We start from the raw sequence: 7,449 nt of genomic DNA, 5'->3' as shown, positions 1-7,449 counted from the left end.
TCCGGCCCATCGACCATGGAGATGGTTGGTCGAATCAGAGGCTGATAATTCATGGATTCCACCTAGGTAAGCATCGTTTTCCTCTCAAATTGATTAGGAGATCCATAAATTAGGCTGTATTTGACCACCGTTGGCGTGAATCAACGCAATTTATCTAAAAAAATCGGCCTAACTGCGCCCTTTATCTTATTTCAATCGAATAGGGTTGATCCTACACTTGCTTTTTGGCTGGCGGTTCGAATGGAAACTAGCGAGCTGCGTGGAACTAAACCGTGTGTGATTTCTGGATTTTTCTATCCTAAAGTGGTAGAAACCAGCGTTTCGTTCAGAGATTTCTCCGAGGCACTCTGTTATGAGTATCCGTGGTGTTGGGTAACGCAGTAATTTCAAAAAATTTCCTACGCACACGCAAGATCATGGTGATGCATAGCAACGAGAGGGGAGAGTGTTATCTACGTACCCTCGTAGACCGAGAGCGGAAGCACTAGCACAACACGGTTGATGTAGTCGTACGTCTTCACGATCCGACTGATCAAGTACCGAACACACGGCACCTCCGAGTTCAGCACACGTTTAGCCCGATGACGTCCCTCGAACTCCGATCCAGCCGAGTGTTGAGGGAGAGTTTCGTCAGCATGACGCCGTGGTGACGATGATGATGTTCTACCGACGCAGGGCTTCGCCTAAGCACCACTACAGTATTATCGAGGTGGACTATGGTGGAGGGGGGCACTGCACACGGCTAAAAGATCAACTGATCAATTGTTGTGTTTCTAGGGTGCCCCCTGCCCCCGTATATAAAGGAGCAAGGGGGGGTGCGGCCGGCCAAGAGAGAGGGTGCGCTAGGAGGAGTCCTACTCCCACCGGGAGTAGGACTCCCCCCTTCCCTAGTTGGATTAGGACTTGGGTGGGGGAAAGAGGAGGGAGAGAGGAAGGAAGGGGGGGGTGCCGCCCCCCTCTCCTTATCCTATTCGGACTAGGGGGGAGGGGCGCACGGCCCAACCCTGGCTGCCTCTCCTCTTCTTCGTAAAGGCCCACTAAGGCCCGTTAACCTCCCGGGGGGTTCCGTTAACCTCCCGGTACTCTGGCAAAATCCCGATTTCACCCGGAACACTTCTGATATCCAAACATAGGCTTCCAATATATCAATCTTCATGTCTCGACCATTTCGAGACTCCTCGTCATGTCCGTGGTCACATCCGGGACTCCGAACAACCTTCGGAACATCAAAACATATAAACTCATAATATAACTGTCATCGAAACGTTAAGCGTGCGGACCCTACGGGTTCGAGAACTATGTAGACAAGACCGAGACATGTCTCCAGTCAATAACCAATAGCGGAACCTGGATGTTCATATTGGCTCCCACATATTCTACGAAGATCTTTATCGGTCAGATCGCATAACAACATACGTTGTTCCCTTTGTCATCAGTAAGTTACTTGCCCGAGATTCGATCGTCGGTATCTCAATACCTAGTTTCAATCTCGTTATCGACAAGTCTCTTTACTCGTTCCATAATACATCATCCCGTAACTAACTCATTAGTTGCAATGCTTGCAAGGCTTAAGTGATGTGCATTACCGAGAGGGCCCAAAGATACCTCTCCGACAACCGGAGTGACAAATCCTAATCTCAAAATACGCCAACCCAACAAGTACCTTTGGAGACACCTGTAGAGCACCTTTATAATCACCCAGTTACGTTGTGATGTTTGGTAGCACACAAAGTGTTCCTCCGGTAAACGGGAGTTGCATAATATCATAGTCATAGGAACATGTATGAGTCATGAAGAAAGCAATAGCAACATACTAAACGATCGGGTGCTAAGCTAACGGAATGGGTCAGGTCAATCACATCATTCTCCTAATGATGTGATCCCATTAATCAAATGACAACTCATGTCAATGGCTAGGAAACTTAACCATCTTTGATCAACGAGCTAGTCAAGTAGAGGCATACTAGTGACACTCTGTTTGTCTATGTATTCAGACATGTATCATGTTTCCGGTTAATACAATTCTAGCATGAATAATAAACATTTATCATGATATAAGGAAATAAATAATAACTTTATTATTGCCTCTAGGGCATATTTCCTTCAGTCTCCCACTTGCACTAGAGTCAATTATCTAGATTACACAGTAATGATTCTAACACCCATGGAGCCTTGGTGCTGATCATGTTTTGCTCGTGGAAGAGGCTTAGTCAACAGGTCTACAACGTTCAGATCCGTATGTATCTTGCAAATTTCTATGTCTCCCACCTGGACTAAATCCCGGATGGAATTGAAGCGTCTCTTGATGTGCTTGGTTCTCTTGTGAAATCTGGATTCCTTTGCCAAGGCAATTGCACCAGTATTGTCACAAAAGATTTTCATTAGACCCGATGCACTAGGTATGACACCTAGATCGGATATGAACTCCTTCATCCAGACTCCTTCATTTGTTGCTTCCAAAGCAGCTATGTACTCCGCTTCACACGTAGATCCTGCCACGACGCTTTGTTTAGAACTGCACCAACTGACAGCTCCACCGTTCAATGTAAACACGTATCCAGTTTGCGATTTAGAATCGTCCGGATCAGTGTCAAAGCTTGCATCCACATAACCATTTACGATGAGCTCTTTGTCACCTCCATAAACGAGAAACATATCCTTAGTCCTTTTCAGGTATTTCAGGATGTTCTTGACTGCTGTCCAGTGATCCACTCCTGGATTACTTTGGTACCTCCCTGCTAGACTTATAGCAAGGCACACATCAGGTCTGGTACACAACATTGCATACATGATAGAGCCTATGGCTGAAGCATAGGGAACATCTTTCATTTTCTATCTATCTTCTGCAGTGGTCGGGCATTGAGTCTTACTCAACTTCACACATTGTAACATAGGCAAGAACCCTTTTTTTGCTTGATCCACTTTGAACTTCTTCAAAACTTTGTCAAGTATGTGCTTTGTGAAAGTCCAATTAAGCGTCTTGATCTATCTCTATAGATCTTGATGCCCAATATATAAGCAGCTTCACCGAGGTCTTTCATTTAAAAACTCTTATTCAAGTATCCCTTTATGCTATCCAGAAATTCTATATCATTTCCAATCAACAATACGTCATCTAGATATAATATTAGAAATGCTACAGAGCTCCCACTCACTTTCTTGTAAATACAGGCTTCTCCAAAAGTTTGTACAAAACGAAATGCTTTGATCACACTATCAAAGCATTTATTCCAACTCCGAGAGGCTTGCACCAGTCCATAAATGGATCGCTGGAGCTTGCACACTTTGTTAGCTCCCTTTGGATCGACAAAACCTTCCGGTTGCATCATATGCAACTCTTCTTCCAGAAATCCATTTAGGAATGCAGTTTTGACATCCATTTGCCAAATTTCATAATCATAAAACGCGGCAATTGCTAACATGATTCGGACAGACTTAATCATCGCTACAGGTGAGAAGGTCTCATCGTAGTCAATCCCTTGAACTTGTCGAAAACCTTTTGCAACAAGTCGAGCTTTATAGACAGTAACATTACCGTCAGCGTCAGTCTTCTTCTTGAAGATCCATTTATTCTCAATTGCTTGCCGATCACCGGGTAAGTCAACCAAAGTCCACACTTTGTTCTCATACATGGATCCCATCTCAGATTTCATGGCCTCAAGCCATTTTGCGGAATCTGGGCTCACCATCGCTTCTTCATAGTTCGTAGGTTCATCATGGTTGTCAGACCCTAGCTAGTTCAAGCATTAGAATGTGCATCATGTTTAAATTCTTCTTAAATTTGAATTGGGGAAGACAGAACCCCCAACACCCCCTGGAAACAACTAGGGTTTACTAAAATTATTTTCAATGAACCTGAAATGCCCTTCTAAAAAGTTCACCCTCTTTGTCTTGGGTTAAAACCTCTGGCAAAATTGGTGCACAATTTTCTAGGTCAATAGAAGGTCATTGAATTAAATCATAAGTATTTGAATTTGGGCATTTAAATACCATAAAATAATTTAAATGCTCAAATAATTCTGGGAATAAATGTTTCCTGTTGGAAATAATCTAAACAGAGGCCACATTTATTTTTTGGATTTTTGGAAACGTTTTAGTATTTTTAATAAATCTAAACAGTTGTAGTTAAATAGAAAACAGAAACAAAATCAAAAAAAAGAGAGAAGGAAGCCCACCTGGGCCTTACCTGTGCTGGCCAGCCCACCTGGATCGGCCCAGCCTACTGGCTCTGCCAGTCGTCGTCCTCCTCGCGCCAGAAGGCAGGGGCGCATGCTCGCCGCGCGCCGGCCACGCGCCGGCCACCTCCTGCTTCTGCCGACGCCGGGAGACACCCAGGGATGCCACGCAACCCCCACGTCCCCCTCTTATCCTCTCTCACTCTCACCCTCGTCTCCTCACCCTCTCCCGCACCATGGCCGACGCGCCTGTCGCCGTCTCACCGCCGTAGTCGCGCTCTCCGTCACCCCCTCGCCCCTCTGACATGCCCAGAAGCTCCGCCGCGACGCCCTCGCCCTCCCCACCGAGCCACGCTTCGCCGGAGGCCCTACATCGCCGCCATTAGGCCGTCTTCAACCTCGGTACCCGCCAGACGCCGTTCATCGATTCGCCTCGCTCCAGTCGCCCCCGAGCCCACTGAGCTGCTCATCGAGCTCCCTGTGAGCTCCGCTGCCTTTCCCCTCTTCTTTCCCACGCGTTTGCACCCTCTAGGTCATAGTTCCACCATGGCCGAAGCTCATCGCCGCTCGAGCTTGTCGCTGGCGTCGCTCCGGCGACCATTTGGTCCTCCCGTACTACGCAACGTGCTTGCCGCATCGCGTAGTGCCTCGCTAGCGCTTTAGCTTTCGCGTTTGCACGCCGCAACCCACACCCCGCACATGGCCGAACTCCAGCCGCCGCCTTGGAGCTCGCCGTCGTCGTCTCCGGCCACCGTAGGCCCGACCTCCACCATCATTAGATGCCCGACTGCAAGAGCTCTCCAACGCGCCCAGAACGGCCTCGCTCGTGCGCTGTAGGCGTTTTCCAAGCCGCGCCACCGTCTCGGGCCTCGCCGGCGTCGAGTCGCCGGCGAGTTGACCCAGTTTGACCCCTGGTGGGCCCAGGTAGACCCCCCCTGAGTCTATGACAGGTGGGGCCGGTCTGCTAACTAATCTAGGATTAGTTTTAACTAACTTTAAGTTAATCAGTCACTAACATGTGGGCCCAGGCCCCACTAACAGCTAATTAGTGTTAATCTAATTCTGTTAATTAACTGAGAGGCTGACAGAAGGGGCCCACCAGTCAGGTTTGACTTGGGCTGGCGCCTTTGACTTGCTGAGGTCAGCATGACGTAATGCTGATGTAGTAATGCATTTTCTAGATTTATTTTTTATTCAGGAAATTCCAGAAAATGTTTAAAACTTCTAAAAATCATAGAAATTCAACCGTAACTCCAAATGAAATAATTTATATATGAAAAATTATCAGAAAAATTCAATCTATCCATCTGTAATGGTTTCATGCATGACAAAACAAGTTTACCTTGCTGTTTAAGCAGAATAAGGAAATGCACTATTAAGGCCATGTTTAATGAGCTAATATTTGAATCTTTGATTTAAATGAGTTCATTCTTTTCTGTTATAGCTTGCATTAGGCCAAGACACATTCATATTGCCATGTCATAGCATGCATCATATTGTTGCATATCGCCATGTGTTGATTGTGTTCCGATGTGTTCTTCGTGGTAGGTTCTGCCTCCGAGGATATTCACGAGTATCCAACTGAAGGGCAGTATCCCACTACCACTCCATCAGGCAAGAAACCATTGATCATTCCGATACAAACCCATGTTCTTGCTTCTGCTCTTGGTTACTGCATTAAGACAACGCGATTCAAACTGCTGTGTGCTACGGTAGTTGAACCCCTATCCTCTTCATGACCTGTCATTGCCACAGTAACTAGATGAAACCCACTAGCATGTGTAGGAGTTGATTGGGCCATGTATGTGATTCCTACCTTGCTATGCTGCTATGCCTAGAGTTGTGTCAGGTCTGGTTCATCTAGGTGATGGGCTAGAGTGAAATGGTTATGTTGGTAATGTGAGGGATGTGTGGAACATGTTTTGGTAAAGGTATCGATGAGAGGCCATGTAGGAGTACATGGTGGGTTGTTTCATTGAGGCCGTCCCTAAGAACTGAGATCTGTATGTGTGATTTTAAGTTTCAGCTACTACCATGCATTGGGATCCTTAATTAACCCTCTCAGCTTCTTAATCACCCTAGTACTCTGTCCAGGAGTTGCAAATAGTTTCTGGTGTTTGTAGGTTATGTGTTGGCGGCCGTGCGTAGCACTGACCCTAGGGGTGGGCTATGTTGCGGTAGATACACCATGGCCGGGTATGCCGGGCGCCTATTTGGCGTCTCGGGACCCTGTTCACATCGTTCGGGGCCGTATGTGGAAACCTCGGCCGGACTCCCTGTGGATGGAACCTGGATAGGTGATAAACCTGGACTAGAGACTTAAGTGTTTAGGTAGGCCGTGGCCGACACCCTCGCTGGGTTTCCGCTTGAAGGTTGCCGAGTACATGTCGTGTAAACGGCGGTAAGTGGTGAAAGCGTGTATGACGAAGTACACCCCTGTAGGGTATAAAACTATTCGAATAGCCGCGTCCGCGGTAAAGGACTACTTGGTTGCCTATACAGTTCATAGACAAGTTAATGGCTACTACTGAAAGACTCAAGATAAGTGTGAGTACCGAGGATGGCCCTCTCGTAGGATGACGAGGGAGGATCCCCGGTGGAGTATTGTGTTGGTGAGTAGTGGACTCGTGTGCGAAAACTATTTTACTGGAGAAGTTCCGTAGGATAGCTTAGCCAAGAGTCAAAGCTGGCTTGCTGCAATAACCCCACCACCTTCTTGAGAATGAGCATGTATAGTAGGTTCTGATGTAAGACTTGCTGAGTACCTTGTACTCATGTTTGCTTAATTACTGTTTTCAGACGACAACACCGCCCCCTCCGATGGGTTCTACGTAGACCTTGACGTCGACGAGTGACTAGCCACCCAGGTGGTTATCCTGGCCATGGAGGGCCCTATATAGATAGACAGGCTTCGAGAAGCCTTCTTTCTTTCTAGAGTCTGTACTCAGACTAGTTGCTTCCGCATGTGCTTGTATAATTGTATGACTTGAGTGTCGGGTCATGTGACCCCTATCTGTATGAACATGTTATGTATGGTTCTCTGGAGCCTTTAAATAAAGTACTTGAGTTGTAGAGTTTTGTTGTGATGCCATGTTGTATGTACTCATATCGGGCATATTGTGTGTATGATTGAAATGCTTGGTATGAGTGGGATCTGACAATCTAGTTGTTTATCCTTGACAGCCTTTCATATGGGTGTCGGTGTACTAGAATAGGGGTACCCTAGTACCCCGAACTTGTGCACAGGCAGTTGCAGCACCCCGCGGCAAGGCTT

Source organism: Triticum dicoccoides, chromosome 2A (assembly GCF_002162155.2).
Source record: "Triticum dicoccoides isolate Atlit2015 ecotype Zavitan chromosome 2A, WEW_v2.0, whole genome shotgun sequence".
In the NCBI taxonomy this organism is placed as follows: Eukaryota; Viridiplantae; Streptophyta; class Magnoliopsida; order Poales; family Poaceae; genus Triticum; species Triticum dicoccoides.
Note: the sequence above shows the minus strand (reverse complement) of the source record.